This window comes from Accipiter gentilis, chromosome 21 (genome assembly GCF_929443795.1).
Source record: "Accipiter gentilis chromosome 21, bAccGen1.1, whole genome shotgun sequence".
Classification (NCBI taxonomy): domain Eukaryota; kingdom Metazoa; phylum Chordata; class Aves; order Accipitriformes; family Accipitridae; genus Astur; species Astur gentilis.
Genome location: NC_064900.1, coordinates 24,230,854 through 24,248,076, shown reverse-complemented (window position 1 = coordinate 24,248,076; position 17,223 = coordinate 24,230,854).

The following is a 17,223-nucleotide window of genomic DNA, read 5'->3' as shown; positions in this document are numbered from 1 at the left end:
GTCACCGTCCGACGCGGGCTCGAGGCTCTGGGAGGGGCGGCCGCCGTCGAGCCCCGGGCTGCCGGGCCCTGCGGGGCTAAGTAACTGTCTGAGCGGCTGGTGAATGGGGTCGAGACCCGGGTCCGCGTTAGAGGCGTTACAGACTTCTCCTCGTCTGTGTTTTCCCTAGCAAGAGGAGAATCGCGCTACTGCCGGCTTAAAAACGTGTAAATACATATCCATATCTACAGGTATATATATATATATACTGGCAAGTCGCCTCTTCTCACTGCCCTAGAAGGTACTGTAGTCAGATTCACATTGCTGTCGCTCTGGAAATACACTGCGGCAGTTCTTTGGGCCTCTTCAGAGGACCGCTTTAAAGACTTTGTTCTTCAGGGTCACGTTGGTAAGGTTTTTTCTACAAAGCCAGTTGGGAGATTTCTTTTACTACTTGTGGACTTGTGAGTGCTTTGCTTTTAAATGGGATAGATCATTACAGATAGGTTTAAAGGACATCTTGCATGCAAATTATTTGATGGTTTGCCAGTCAACTTCATCTTTCTCAGAACTCAGATAGAGATCATATATATATATATATATATATGGCATATCGGTAAGTCATTTTCTCTTTGGATGTTTATAGCCAGGTTTTGAAGTCAATACGTCTCAGATTACTATGGATTTTAAAACACTTGATGGATTTCCTAGCTGCCTTAAAGCTACCTGAGATCAACTTCTTAGTAAAAAAACTTGAAGTTTATAAGTAGCAACGGAAAATTATTTCAAGCACCGCTGTGTTTTGCTACCAGCTTGTTTGATTTAATAGCACAGTTATTTATTTGTTTGACTGATACAGGTTTTTTCCAGGTGGATTTTAGGCTTCCAAGCCAATAACTAATTTTTTTCTACATCCGTGGGCATGTTGAGCTGTGATCTAAAACTGGCTGTACTGAACAATATGTTCTGAAATAGAGAAGTTACCTTAAATCTCCAAGGCATCTGAGATTCAACCTTTTCTGCATGTAAAGCTGATGATATGCAGAAAGAGAAGTGCATGACCAAAACCTATAATTAATACAATGAGAATTTGAAAACATTTTTGGCAACCAGAGCCTTTCAGCTCTAGACGTTTTTAACCTACTCCTGTGTTGCAAATATGAGGGAGTTCAAGTTTGTCTGAATTATCCTTGATCTCAAGTGATGTCCAGCCAAAGGAGGTGGGGAAAATTAGAAACACGTTACAAGTTTTCCAGAGCGTGCCATCTCCTAATGTCTCAGAAATGACATACGGATAGTAAGGGATGAAACCCTCCAAACTGGTGGGAATCTTATGTTGAATACCAGCCATAGAAACTGAAAAGGTCGTCTTCTTTTTTCTTATGCCTTTGCAAAACTTTGTTAGCTTGCCAGCTCCTAAAGCCATGTTGAAATGAAATAGTTGTATGTTCGCACAACTAAAGTAACTCTCCAGGCATCCACAACACCATCTCTTTTCCAGTGGACGTAACAGCATATAGAGGGAAACAAAACAAATTCTGTCTTTAGGAAATTATGCAGCATTTTTTGGACATGGTTTATGCTGGTTTATTAGCCAAAATTATATACACAGTGACTTTTCCTGGCATTCTGCTGATCTTTGCTGCACATCTCATCACACAATTCTCTTGGGGGAGGAAAAAAAAAAAGAATAAGTGAAGCTGTGTTGAGACCAAACTGCATTTTCATAATTACCTGCACAAACTTTCCAGGCTTGTCTTCATCTTACTTGCAGCCACTTACTGCTTGCTTTCCTGCAGAAAGAAAACACAGAGCCCTGCGATACTGCATCAGAGGAGCCTTTCTTAGCAGTGCCAATTCACACCAGCTAAGAAGCTACCCGTTAATCTGTCTACTTCTCCCCATCCCTTTCAAAATATATTCCATTTTTTTTCAGGACATGATGATTCATTTTCAGTTAAAAATAGTTGCTTCCCAGACCTGGCAACTGCATAATTTGCAATTGTTCATCTGGGCCTTCTAAACAGTGGAAACAGGACTCACTGCTGCGACCAGGCATATGGTCTTTATAATACATTCACTCTGTTGATACTGTGGTTTTATCTGCAATGTATGAACATAAGACATGGTGGCATCGTGAAGCGACTGAGCAACCTAGAATTTCAACAAATAATTGTATTAGTATACAATTATATAAATATTAATTTATTAAATTAAATCTATAACGATTAATTATTAAATTATAAGAAATATTACTATAAATAATTCCATAATTGTATTACAACTCAAAAACCTAGCAATGCATATTTCAAGGTTCTGGTACCCAGAATATGAATAACTTCTAGTGCATTAGAAGTCTGTAATGATTATTGCAAAATCCTAATGACTTGTATGTCCGTGAAATGACTCTTTGAAAGGTGGAATGTCTTTTCTCTGTTATCATTATTTTGCCACATCTCAAGTTTTTATTTCCTAACCTGGAGAATACAAAATTAGTAATAGAATAATTTATCTAAACATAAAGCTTCCAAAACATTGCTATCTTCAAGTCAGGACTAGGTAATTTTCTAAGGTAACTTTTAGTCTAAGTCAAATTATTTGCCAAATCACAGAAGAAAATGGGTAAACTTGAGATGTTTTTTTCCATAAGGTAGCTAAATCATTGGGTAACTTAACATAGGTATTTAGCCTATGAATTTGTGAATAAATATGATCATTAAATGCTGATGTGTTTCTCCTTATGCTTTTTGAACCCTTTAAAGACCAGATTTGGGCACTCTTATTTAGTATCACTAATAAATTTTTAAACAAGCCTAGAAGGGAAAAAAAAGGAAATTAAGTTGGAATAGTTCCCCTCTGGGGTGGCTTAAGAGTTCCTCTATTTTACCATTCACCAAAGTGGTAGTGCTCTATACTTCACTTTCATGAAATACTGTTTAAAATCTGAGAAGCAGCTCTTTGCTCAGTTCATTTCTCGGCAATGATTATTTTAATTTTCTTTTTAGTTTTCCCACTCTTATCTAAAATTCTTCTTTCACTTGGTCATGAGTCTAGATGATGCAGTCTCTGAAGTTGCCCTGGTATACAACTGAAAGTAGGAGGAGAAAAGAATTTTGCACACTTACCATGTGCAATGGCTTGCGCATGGATAATTTATTAAATAACTTTGCTAGAGCTCTATCAATTTGATATCTCATTGGCTTCCAAAAATGGTTTAAGCTACTTAGCTTCTCCTGCCAATTTTCTTGGGACTATAATAGCATTATATTTTTAATGTGGGTTTTTTTTTTTTTTATTCTGTAGTTATGGAAAAGAATTCAGTACAGATGCTAAAAACATTTAAGAAGATGTAAGATGTACTAGAGGACAGAAGGGATTAGAGAAATTTTAAGCTTCCTTCACCCCCCTTTTTAGCAGCATCTGAGGTCCCATCCCCCCATAAAGTTAATGCGAGTCAAAAGATAAAGAGGAGCAGGAGAGAGGAGAAAAGAAAGGAAATGTACCATCATTCATTATTCAAGTATCTAAAAATGTATCTCTAGCCTGCACAATACGGTGCCGCTTAGAAATTCTGAAACTACCTGCGAGTTAGTGGTCTGTGTAGCTGGGGCCAGCGAGGCGCGCTGGCTTGAATTGCGATACCCCAGTTAGAATGGCACTGTTCCTGCCTTAATCTGTCCAGCTCTGAAGCCAGCTAATTCAGCGCTAACTCAGGTATTTCTGCATAGTGCTGCATTGCACAGGGCAAAATGCCGTTGTGGCTGTACATGCAATGCAGTATGACTGACAGTTACACCAAGTTCTGCCAAGGAGGACCAAAGTAATTTAATTTCCTTCAATTATAATCCATTTAGATGTAACATATAGCAGAAGTAGCTTTAAAAAAAAAATGAACAAAACCTTTTAGATAAACAGAGTTTCTTAAAGGTCACAGGACATTTTTTACATATTAGCACAAAATTTGTAAGTTCACAGATTTTTTTAAACATTCTTAACTGTGATCTATTGTATCTACTAAAATAACATCCTTCTCCACCCCCTGCCCCTTAAAGTCCCATTAAAGCTAGTTGTTCAGCAAAATCTTCATGGCTACAGACCCAATTTATTAATATTTCTTGGGTTTGGATCAGACTAATCAATAGAATGAAACTGTGCATGTTGATTAAGCCTGATTCTCAAACCAGATGCAAAATACTAACTCTAAGTGAGCAGCAGTTCTGTCCCAAACCAAGATAGTAAGTCGTGTTTCAAACTGCCAAGATGAGCATTTTGACAACTCTAAAGCTTTGTTATGAAAACATATTCAAGGCAAGGAGGTAACTGAAAACAATTGCTGTTAGAAAATTCATCTTTCTGGGTAGAAATAGTGGTTCACCAGAATTCACAGGTGAGTCAAATTTCTAGCCACTTCTTTCTCTGTCCTCTCAGGGGAAGCAGCAAGTGCTCAGCAATATTCTCTTAAAAAGTGTGCCCATCTTCAAAGTCCATGTGGCCTCTACTGGAGGATATTAAGTTATACCTTTGGGTGAGCACATGCATCTTTATATCTTTACTTGATTTGCCTGAATGAGAACTTAAATCCTGGTTATTGGTGTTCATCAAATATCATGTAGCAAGTTTGTGAGAGTAGAAGTATGGATATTATTCTTTCTCTGTTACCCTGTTTTCCCTGTGTATCAGAGATGATAACAGGACCTCATTTGAATGCTAGGGTCTCTATGTATTACAGATACCAGCAGTATTTACATAAGCCTTGCTGCTGTACCCTGCCTGAAAGATGCACTGCACATTTCCTTTTTGCCGTGACCTTTGTGATTTTCTATACTTTCTGGAGAGCAAGTTTGTTCAGGAATGTCATGAGATTCACTCATCAAGTTTTCAGACCTTGTTTTTACTGCTTACTTTTAACCACTATTGTGACAATTGAGCAGGACAGGTTTTCTAAGAGGGTGGGTCATGTTCTTGTGTGAAGCAGTAACCATGTGAGAGGGAGTACAGATTTTATCTTGTACTTCTTTAGTCAAAGTGTCATTTTCTTCTAAAAACTTTATCTGCTTGTTAAAGCATGACTACTAGGCCAACACACCCGTTCTTTCCTTCTCAGCTGCTTTCAGGCATTCGAAAAGAAAACGTGATTCAAAGAATATGTGGTAACGAATAAAGAATGATGACTATTAGGTCTGCTCAGCAGTAGAGGTTGCCTGACAGTCCCGGGATCCTTCCTTTCCCTGTGGAACCTGAACTGTGGGTTGTGTTTTGCTGTTTCTCCTTACCATTGGAGGTATTGCTACCTACCAACAGAAGGGGTTCGTCTAGGCTGTTGGAGTCACGGTGAGCATCACATATTATTTTCCAGGATGTCGTGATCTTTCCTTTTAAGCACTTTCTTGCAATGCATTTCTCAGTTTTTCTCAGCTCTACCAGGGCTTATTCTGTTCCTCTACTCCTTACCCTGTTATCCTAACTTGATAATTCTGAGTGTTACTGCAAGTATCCTGCAATGTTACCCTGTCTCAACCCTCTTCTTTCAGCACTAGGTTTCCCTAACTGCTGATACGGAGTCCTGCAGTTCATTCTTGCTCCTCCCCGTAAGTCTGAATCATGTTCCGTAAGCCCTGTAATGCTGTGAAAGCAGCTCTGTAGTGCTGCTTGGTCCTGATCTCCTCCTAAGAGCAATGATACAGCCACACGCAACCTTGTTTGTTCGCTGCCACACCTTTCTTTTTCATCTCAATTCACCAGTAAGCCCAGTTTCCTTTTCAGGTTCTGCTGCCTCCTAATGCTGAGACACAGCATCTACATGTCAGCTCAAGAAGTTAGAGTACTCAGGCAGCTGTGAGTGGTAGGGATGTCTTCTCTCTCTCCTTCTCTGGGAAGGATTTAGTGTTTCTTAAGTAGAACAAGGAGTCCTGCCTGTCACGCAATGTTTGCTTTTGTCAATGTCTCAACTTTTTAACGACCTAAGTAGCTCTAATGCAAATCAGCATTTGGGGGGAGGGGGGAACAGCAAACAAAAAAACCCCAAAACACCAGAACACTTTTGTTTCACAACCTTTATCTGTTTCTTAATGTGTTCTGATCAAATCATGCAATCTGTTAGCAAGAACTCTAACCAAGCTTACAGCTTTGTGTTACGAAGTTTGTAGTGCACCTGCTTCTGTCTCTTCAGGCAGAGGAAGAAAGAGGCAATGTTGATGCTGCCAATGTTACTCAAAGTCTACCTCATATAAGTTAGCTGTTTGAGTCTGTTCCTCCTGGCCTGGATAGGTCAGCTCACATCTCTTAGCCAGCCTGCCTGATGAGTTTGCCTCTGATACAGAGGGAATGATAGAGGATGTCTTGCATGTTGTGTCAAAGCTGACCAAACTATGCTTAATGTCAGGCTGGATACACTCACAGTGCAAGACATAAGCGTGTGTGCAGACACGAATTCTTGCACCTCCACTGGCGGAACTGTTGGACTGTAAGTTAATGGAGTCATGACCAAGTGAAGCAGAAATGTAAGAGCAAAGGGAAAGGGACATCAGAATTATACAGGAGCGAGATTGTCTTGTGCTGCTCGAGAGGCTGTTGTACTTTGATGTCAGCAGCTGAAATTTCAAGTTTTTCTCGCTGCCCTTCTGATCCATGCTTGCCAGCAATGACAATATTACTTAGAAAACCTCGAACTAGAAATATAATCCTGGGAGAAAATTGTTATCCTTCTTGGAGTGGAGGGCCACTCCAAACTTCCTTAGAAGAAGAGGCCTGACACAGGAAGGTTATCTTACACTAGCACTATTTAGTCAGTGCCTCCCAAACTTGTTTGAACTTCCTGGCTGGCAAGACCTACCTCCTTGGGACAGAAGCTGAAGTAAGAAATCCTTGAATCTCTGACCTGCATTTCCTTGTTGGTCTTGCAAAGGCTCATAGCTTGAAATTTTTACACTGCCTCCCAGCTCATGACATCCTCATGTGCAGGCACAAGATCTCATCGGTTTCTGTCACTTAAGTCCAAGTTTCCACTAAGAAAGAGCTCCATTTAGGCCTGGGAAAGGACAACCTGGATGATACTCCAGAGTATGACTTTTCTGACCCAGATATGAGGAGAGAGAGGCCAAGGACTCAGACCCTGCAGGCTGTAGTGTGGCTTAGGTCTTTAATCCCTCTCTATGAGAAAGAATCATCTCAATTCTCAGGCTTCAATACTGACGATTAACAGTCAGGTGCCGCTGCCCTTACTACTTTTGTCTTCTTCATTCCTGCACCCAAACAAGTTTCCTGCACAAAACAGTCCTTCGGAGTTCTGGCTTTGTTCCAACCAGAAGTCCTGCAAATCAGAGGCTCCCGAAAGCTGCCCCTTGCTGGAAGCAGAAGGGGTGGTGAGCAGTGGTGTTCCTGTAGAATTCCAGCTTCTTGGCCTACTCTGTTTCTGGTTCAGCTGCTGGCAACTGGATCCCAGGGCAGCTGGATCTCAGCCTTTCTGCCTGAGCAGCCAGTGTTTCATACTTGTGTACATTTGTGCTTTTTCTGTATGGATGCAGTTTAAAATGAAAAGGTTTCTGTAATGAAGATGGGTTGCTTGTATAAATACAGGTTGAGAAAAAGGAACAGACTGGGGTGGAGAAAAACTTGGAGTTCAGCTGGTAGCTAGCTGCAAATAAGGCAAAACCTGCAAAAGCATAGACTTGTTAGATCAAGCACACCTAACCTTTAGTATTCCAATTAAGGAAAATGCTCAGTATTTGCATAGTAAGATAATGACATTTCATTTGAATCCTACATTGCTATACCTATGGTGTTCCCTGCCTGGTTTACTGGTCTTTTAGCGTTTCACTTGAAAGACTAGACAGCATGGCTCATGAACATTATCTAGTTCTCTGGCTGGAATCAAATGAGCTGTGATGCTGAAGCTCTGGAATAAGCTAAACCAAATGTTATACTGCTGTTCTAAGCTAGCATATAACACTAAACCAGTGATCTCCATGTATTTGCTCTCTTGAGCAAATGGTGGTGTTTTCCAGATGCAAGGTCTATTAAGGCTACTTACACCATGGGGGATTGCTTCTCTAATAAGGAGTAGCTTCATCATAAATCTCCCTTCAGTAAGGAGAACTACCGTGGTCTCGTAACTTTCAGGAATTTAGATAGTGGCAACAGGGTGTCAGTGACTCCTTGCTGTTTCCTGATTCTAATTCCTGGAGAGCTGGGATTAATTCAGTTGCAAATGTCAATTGTTGCTAATTCAGCTCTGCAGCTATATGGTGGCTGATTCAGCAGGAAACAGAATTCATTTTCTTCTAGACACATACTGGTATCTCTTTTCATGAGTGAATTTGTGATCTTCCCTACCTCGCAGAAGCAGGAGTGTCAGTTCTAACTACTGTTCTTGCATTCCCAATGAGGTCTAATCAATGTTAGGAATGCCAGGAGCTCTGAAGGCTTGGCTCTCATGCTTCTGTCCAAAACTGAGCTTTGGTAACTGATGTTATCTGAACATGTTACTGATCCTAAATTTTTCTGTTTTCCTCCTTTCTTTTCATCCCCTTCTCCCTGCAACTTCCTGAAGTGAACCACTTGGGGAGGGGGGAACTCAATCCACACACAGAACACCCTGCAGCAACTATTTTAATGGATAACATGCATGAAATACAAAATCATCCTCTCTAGAAAGTCTAATCAGTAGATTTTACTTTGTCTTTACAGAGAAGACTGAATAATCTCGTGAGACTACATCACTGAATTAAAGCTTCAGTTGTTTCAAGGGTGGAAGGTTTTATTCAAGGAGGAAGGAAAGAGAACTGCTGACATTTGCAGCACAAAAAGAAATCTAGAAATTGAAGAAATAATAATTCCTATATGAAAAAATTGATTAGTAAAAGCCTGAAAAAAAGTGTATAGCTTTATAGAAGGAAAAAGATTATTCTGCTCCCAGAGAACATTTTACAAAGGTTAGTTTTATAGCAAGAGGATATACTACCCAGGATACTACTTCAAAAACAAACATCTGGGGGATTTTGTCTTAGCTAAAGCTAAGCAAAACCAAATACTGGCATGCCAAGAATGCTGGTTACACCTTCTACAATGAAAGCTCTATGTAATAAGTTTATATAACACATACACTGACTTTAAATATGTGGAATACCCTAAGGATATCTGCTCGTTAAAATGATTCATGTCAAACTCTATATTGCACAAGCTGACCCGTGGCTTCATGAGTTTCCAAACTTGGAATGTCTTCGGCTCTCTAGAGTTGAATATCAAATGACAGACTGTATCTACAAGTGGATGGGATGGAAAATGCTTCATGTCCTCTTGGAGGAAACTCACTGCAGAAAACCGATTTGAATGTTTGTTGTTCCTTTTGATGTCACCTGGCCATTCTTCTGTATGTGGTGTAAGCTCTTGCATTTAGTTTTGGAAACAGGCCATAGAACAACTCAGATATTAGGGAATGTATGTGGCAAAACTGCAGAGTTAGTATTACTGGCAAAGCTTCCACCATATGGCTAGCCCACAGGCTAGATAATTAAGGATTACTCTTAAACTTTTCAGATCATCTTCCCAAATTAAGGCCACTTTAATTAGTCTCTGAAGGTGTTTGGATTCTCTTCTTCCCCAAAATACTGCTAACAAGCACTTCAATGAGGTAAATATAATACTTACCCAACAATAAAAGCCAGCTACTTTTCATAGCTCAATGAAATAAAATTAAGTAAGTAATTATATTAAAATAGAACAAAAAAGGCTAAAAGTTGCTATAGACTCAGTCTTTGGTGTCTATTAGCTTCATACAGGTTAGCAATTTGTCAGACTACTAGAACTGCTCATGAGAAGTAAAGTTATACCTAAAAGCGGCAACAGAAAACCTTTTCATTCATCTTTAAAAGGTCACATTATGGACAGAATCTCTGTTCTTTTGGAGTTGTTTAATTATGATTGCTTCAACAGGAGATAAAGCTTGACTTTTTTTTTTTTTTTTTTTTTAGCACTTAGTTTCAGGGAGACCAAAACTGTGTTAAGAATTAGGGAATATATGGATATAAACATATATATGTAATAACATACTAATATTTGCTAACATTTTAGTATATATTCTTTATATATATTAGAGTATAATTTTTCCCACTGTCCAAGTAGAGTGATGGTAGGTATACAATAAACCAATGCTGTAAGCATGATTTTATCTGTCTCAAAACAATGCGAACACCTACTAATTCCTGTGTTGTATATAAGCTGCTCCAGTTGTAAAACTGAAGAAAATTGATCATTTCATTTGCCACATGTATCCATATTTTTGCTGGAATTTAAACAGTTTTAGAGGCATATATGATACAATCAGGAATGTTAGATTGACATATCTTCCTAGCTTAACTTTAGCCAAGTTGTTAACAGTACGTAGTTGAGCCTTTTAAAAGTATTTAGATATTTTTGTTGGGTTGGGGGTTTTTTTGAATCTAAAAACTTAGCACACATATAACTAATCAAATTATTAAAAGATCAAGAGTGTGCCTGTTTGGAGTCAGGGTTTGGTGGTAGGAAAGTGCCTTTATACTTGTAAATGCATAACTGTTACTTTCTTATTCCTTTCTCTTATTATTTCCCCCAAAATATGAATATCGGGCTATTTTTCTCTCCTTTCTTTGTAGATTCTCCTTTTCCTCCTTCCTAGATTTTTACATGAGACCAGTCTGTTCTCCTGTCTTGCACTGAAGTTAAGCAATCCCACTCCCAACAGAACAATCCAGTTTTATCCAAGGTTATCTTGATATTTCTTTCTTTCATGTATCTTGTTTAAACATTTAGTACTCTTCAAGTTAGGACTAAATTTCCCACCCATGGAAATAAGTCCACTTCAATACATTATAATCTCTCACTAGTTGAATCTTTTCCTTTGGATACTGCTTTATTGACATTCTACCGCCCTTCATTGTCCCAACTTCTATTTCACTGGTGTTTGTTGCATGCAGTTCTCTACACATGGTCCTCTTTCCTCTCTGTAGAGAAAGAATGCTAATAACAGAATATTTCTTTAGAAAAGCACTGACAATATAAGGTTATTTTGCCACAGATGGGAAAGAACAAAGTCATTTCACACTTATAAGGTGCATGTTTCAGGTCTCTGAGCAGGGAGCAAAGTTGATTAAATCATTAAATGTAAAACATCTTAGTGTTTGTGGCTGTTCAAGTGCCTAATATGGAAAACCCAAGAGTGTTTTTTAGTAAAATGGACTAAGGGATTGTAGCCAAGTGGCTGCACGGGAACAGTCCTAGAAGTAGTGGTCTTCATTGGCATTATTGGCTATAGGTATGTCATGGTGCTGAATTAGCTCAGGAAAGATTTGGTTTTGTATAACTTTTAAAAACATCAGAGAAGGGTATGACTTAAATTACATATACAGTAAGGTACTGTGTTTCAAACATTTTCCTAAGCACGTTAAGGAAAATAAAATATCAGCAAGGTATTTTTGAGAACTTGCAAATGTTTACAAATAGTGTTATAGGAATACCTGAGTGGAAATGAATCTTTAATTTAAATTTTGTTTTCCTTGTCTATCCTTAAATGTTCTTCCCCTATTGTCCATTCACACCAAGATTGAAAGCACACAAGCTAGAAATGAGTGGTTCTGCTGTCTGTTATAGGAGCTGTATTTCAAAAGTTTTGACTATCTGAACATCTTAAAGATGGTTTTGCTGAACCAGATGTTATAAACAAAAACTGAAAAATCTCAGAGCATCCTATTCTGATCTCATGTGTGTTGCAGATGTTGCCCTACTTGCCTTAAGGCCCGTGAGAGACTTACTGCTGACTGGAATGACCCAAGACTTGGGAATCCTCTTTCCACAAATAATACAAACTCAGTATCTCTTCAGGGGCTTTATTGATCTCAATTGACATGATGTCACTGAACTGTTCCCAAATATCTAAGATACTTTCCCAGGCTGCCATGACCTCATGGAGATATATCTGGGGTTGTCCTCAGCCACATAATCTGTCCAAAATTGCTGGTAATTTTGCAGGGAATTCAGGACTTAATTATGTGGTCTGCTTTAATTTGTGATGAGTATCTGGGAGACATGAAGTACTAAAAGTCATATTCCACAAATATTTTTACTGGTGCTCTGCTAGTGTGAATGCACATTGCATGTTTAGGTAGCTGAAATATCCAAGGTCCTGGGGAATGGAAGGAAGCCTTCTGGAAAACATGGATTCCTCTGTAGTGAATGTGACTAAATTCATGGTACAAATTATATTTAAAAAATAATAATAATAAAAGAGCATTGCTGATGGATATTGGAGAAAAATGTTACCCTTTTTTCCTAGAGAGTCCTACACTGCCATCTTCTGGGGGCACAAAGGGAAGAGAACTAAACCAGAAATGAGCAGTGAGGAGCTTAAAAGAGAGCATCCTCTGTTTTCAAAGGCTGAAAAAGCTCCTCATTGACTTCTCAAACCAGTTTGCAGAGTTCAGCAAACAAGAGGACTGCTGAGCTCCATTTTGCATCTTCTTGACCTCTGAATAACCTCTACACTTACATTTCTGATGATTGAATACTCTGTTTAAGATTTTTCATCTGACTGTGTTGGACAAATAACCAAGAGGTTCTGCTTGCATCTTCAGGCCTTTACTAATAAAATATTGTCATAGTTACAATAGAAGCTGGCCAAAGTAACTTTGGAAAAGTTCTTAATTTGTGGTTAAAAATTTGAGTTACAAGCTTGAGATGTTTCACTTCTGCTTTACAGAAAAGAAAATTGATTTTATAGAAACAAATCTTTGTTAGAAACATCAATCTGTGGAGTAAATTCAGAGGAAACTATTATGTAGAAAATCTGTTTTGGTAAAATCAGTTTTTACATAATGATTCTAAATTGCAATGAATCTGGAAGCTGCGTGTCAAGTTCTCATTTAAACCATCAAACACTTAGTTTTTCATTCATATTTATTCATTCTGTGGTATTGACTGAAGTTGTCCTTTTCACATTAATACTTTCCACTTTATGACAGACTAGGTATTCCACATTAGATCTACAGTTAGGGTCATTGGCACAAGGAGAAGTTTGCCAAACCATATTTACAAAAAAAACCCCACCCAAACCTCTTGTGATAGTGTGTCAAAATAAACCTTTCCAGTTTAGCATACTTTCTCCAGGTGATGGACTTTTCATCCTGTTATGAGATCATCACACATGGTCCATATTCCATAATTTATATTTCATCGAGTTTTCAGATTTCAGACCTAGTTGCTTATCCATGAAAATCAATATAATTTCTGTATCCATTTATTAAGTTGTGATGGAGGGGACATGAGTTATCACTGGCTAACTTTACTTTGTTCAATATGATAGAGCATCAACTTAATAGCCTCTGAAGATCTTGTCATATTTAGCTATACGCCACTACTGTGGCAACCACTTCTCCTTTAATAGTGATTTGTATGCCCTACCCCTTCCAATGCTATTAATGTGTTTCAGCCGTTAATAACTATACAGTTCTTCATGTGTGCAGGAGGTGTGCTTTCAAATCTACCACTTACAGACGCAAGGTGCAAAACAAAAGTGGGAAAGGAATATAAATATTGATTTAAAGGCTTTGTTTGTCTGTATTTGTAACCAAAAAGAAGACTGTGTGTATCCTTCTCCAAATGTCATCCTGATATCATCTTCAAATGTTTGTTTAGTGAAAAAAAAAAATAAAATGCAAAGACAATAACAAAGTCTGTATGAGGATAAGTATGATCACTTGTCTGTCTAAGAAATAGCAAAGTAAGCAATTGTTGTAATTTTGTAAGATCTAGAAATGCATTTCCCAAGCTTCTTGCTTGAGCTCTAGATATGTTTACCTCTGTAACTGACTGAAATGGTTCTCTGAACTCATTAAGTCTGTCTGTTGAAGGTTCATCCTAACAAATCATCCTTAGGAATGCCTTGGATTCCACGTTCAGAATTTTTGTACTACTTAGATACCTTAGATACCCTTTTGATTCACTGCTAAACTTGAGAAGTCCAGTGAGGCTGTTGTAATAGAAAGGACTTGAATGATCACTGGCTAACTTTTAGGCCTTAGAGAGATTTTTAGTGAGAGAAAACCCTTCAGCATTGATCTAGGCAATAAATTTAGCCATCTTAACAAAATTTTGGGTGTGCTAATAAGTTCTTTATGAAAGGTGTTTGTGTTTGTGCATTAACAAGATCTGACGTTATCCTCTTCCTTAGTTGAGGGACAGACCAGATAAAAGTGCAGTATTAAAAGTAAGCTGGACAAGGTGAACAGGAAATCCCCGTTTTGCAATTTGTATGTGCAACTATCAAGTTACTTCAGTTGTGGATGCTGACAACTGTTTACTAAACAGCAAACAAGCTGCTAAGAAGGTCTCCAGATAGATACACTTTCATGCGCTTTTTTTATGAACTTCAAATTATTTGAGGCAAGGGAATCAGATTAAAACTCTCTCCAGTCTGGTGCAAAGGACTACATTGAAGAGCAGACACAAGGTGTCATGAAGCCAGTGGAAATGCTGTTATTCATTTCACTGGACTCAGACCCGTTCTGTAGCTATATAACCTCATCTGCACTCACTGGCATAACACTGATATTTGCAGCCGGAGCAGGTGAAATCTGATATAATGGTGGAGAAGAGCAATGCTGTGACAATGCCGCACAGGACCACACATTGCACCAACTGGCATTACCGGGTAACTCCTCACCTGCTGACTGTCTTGCCCTTTTGCAGTAAGCAAGCATCCGTCCCCATAACTGTTGTGAATTATATCATGTGGATGGCATCCTTGAAAATTATACCATAATGAGTATTCTGCTTTTTAAAACATACTTCCTGAATAGTATTATGTGAACAGTAATTAATTCTAGTAGGCTCACAACAGGATTATGAAACTACTGTCTAGTCTATCTAATCAATTTATTGCATCAAAATACCAAATAAAGAAACAGAAATAGGAAAAAAATATTCTGTTCACAAACTAGGTTTTCTTGTGCTGTGAATAAAAATATCAATTCCCTAAGGAGGAAGAGAATTATGCTGCAAGTCTGCTGTAGCATTCATTGTACCAGAGCTAATATAATAATCATGATCCACGTCATCTTAGTGAAATAGAGGAAGAGAAAAAGGTGAACTAAATGGTCATTAAAAAGTACTTGAATTAAGAAAGGTGCTTTTCTGGAACACAGACTTCTCTGCATGCTGCGGGTTTCATTTTGACAATTTGAAATAGTCTTGATCAGAAAGCAAAATTTTGCCTCTGGAGGAATAGTCTAATTTTTCTACCTGGAAGTCCTAAAATGAAAAGTGAATGAGAAGATTCAAGATCAATAATTACAATAACAACGTTGTAAATGTATAAATACAGAGGTTTGTTTTTATTTCAGATCTGACTAATAATACATTACTTCCAGTTCATAATGAAAGTGAAGTATTTAACATGAAATTGAACACTGCAGTGGAGACACCTAGTAAGAAAATCAAAACAAGTGAACTTTTTCTTCCCAGGAATGAATGACTATTTCTGAGTCTCTACTCTTGCCAGTGGCCACATTCAGCGAACAACATAATGACAAAGATTAAACACAAAGATGACATTGCAGGATGGTGGGAAGGGACAGATCCTATAAGAAACTTCAGTTACCTTGGGATTGATAGTGTATATAGCCCTTTTCTGAAAAACTTTTAGTCTTAGGCTTGTTTCTAAGGGAATTTAGTCTGGAATTTGGGGATTGAAATGAGGATTAGGAATGTGTTAGCTTCAGCCTGTCTCTCCTCAGAAAGGAAATCTATTCTCCAGCACTTTAACAGCATCCCAGCCTGCAGGGCAGAATGCCCTGTTGCTGATGATGGGTCAGGCTATCCTGATCTGAAGGCTTATTAAGTGAGATCATAGGGGATCAAATAATTTGAAATGTGTAACCAGCCAACTGGATACCCAGCTGACCAGGGTGTAATAACAGTATGTTAGCGTTCAGAAGAAGACCAGATGCAGCTGTCAGCCCAGTTGTCAGTCTTGTTCTAACAATAGTTAAGTGAAAAGCTGATGAGAAAGGGTAGCTTTCAGAAGGGCTTCACTTCTAGCTTTTCCAACATCCTGGAATGTATCTAGTAGTACTTCACATCCTAATCTGTAAAGTAAGGTCAACAGCACTGATCTTATATCAGTTATCTGTGTTTTCTTTTTGAAGTAATCTGCTATTTGAGGGCAGGCTTGATTTCCTTCTGGGTCATACTAGCAAAGGTGGTAACAATAATGATCAGAGCTTCTGAGCAGCTGAGCAGCACAAATAATAATGTTGAACACAAATCATTCCAGTGAAGAGCTGATGAGTATCTGCTTGCATAGAGACTCTGAGGATCTTTTTGCTTCTTTTTTATCACTAGCGATTTGTGTGTATTGTCTTTGCTAGTGCATTGTGCTTCACTGCTGTAGTTGCAGCAAAATATTAGAGCAGAGTAATCTCTTTTGATAAATTTCATCTGCAAATTTACCAGCCTCCTTTCTCCTGAAAGAGAATAATGTCTGTTTTCTTCTGCCATTTGAGTTGGCTGGTAATTAGTCTTCTGACCTGTGTCACTGGGACACCACCAGGCACTTGGAAGTCTTGGCAGCCTCTTCAGCTGATAAATAAGGCAGTAAAAACAGTCCTGTTTTCCTATAGTCTTCAATATTGAAAAATCTCTGTATTTACAATATTTGTAAGCTAGCTGCTCAGTATTCACATATCTGTAGTCACTTACATACCTCAGCTCTTAACATATGCTAACCAGTGAAATGAATTTATTTTTTTTTTAAGAATTGTATGATGTACTTACAGACCTTGTGCAGCATGCCATTTGCACAAATAAACTCGGTCTAAAAAAACTAGAGCATTCCGAAGGACTAGAAATGGTAACAGCATAAAGTACGTTCTGTTCTAAAAGAGGCATTGTGCTAAACGCTCTAGAAAAAAACCTGATGACATTGTACAGATCATTGTCAAACTGCACAAAGTGTTACTAAGAATTTGTCAGAAAAGTGATTGGGGAAAAAGGCTTCTGATTTTGCTTTATCTAAGTGTTCCTGTTGCACATCTAAAGGGAGCAAATATTGCAAATTGTGTGGATTCTTTTTATTTGTTTGTTTTTTGACCTTTGTACCAATCCAAAAGGAGGATGGTTTACATCTGGTTGTCAGTTCTTACCTTCTCAGGTACTATTTCCAGAATTTTGAAGATGGGGGTTTTTTTCATTTTGACACACAGTTGCAGCTCTGGAAAT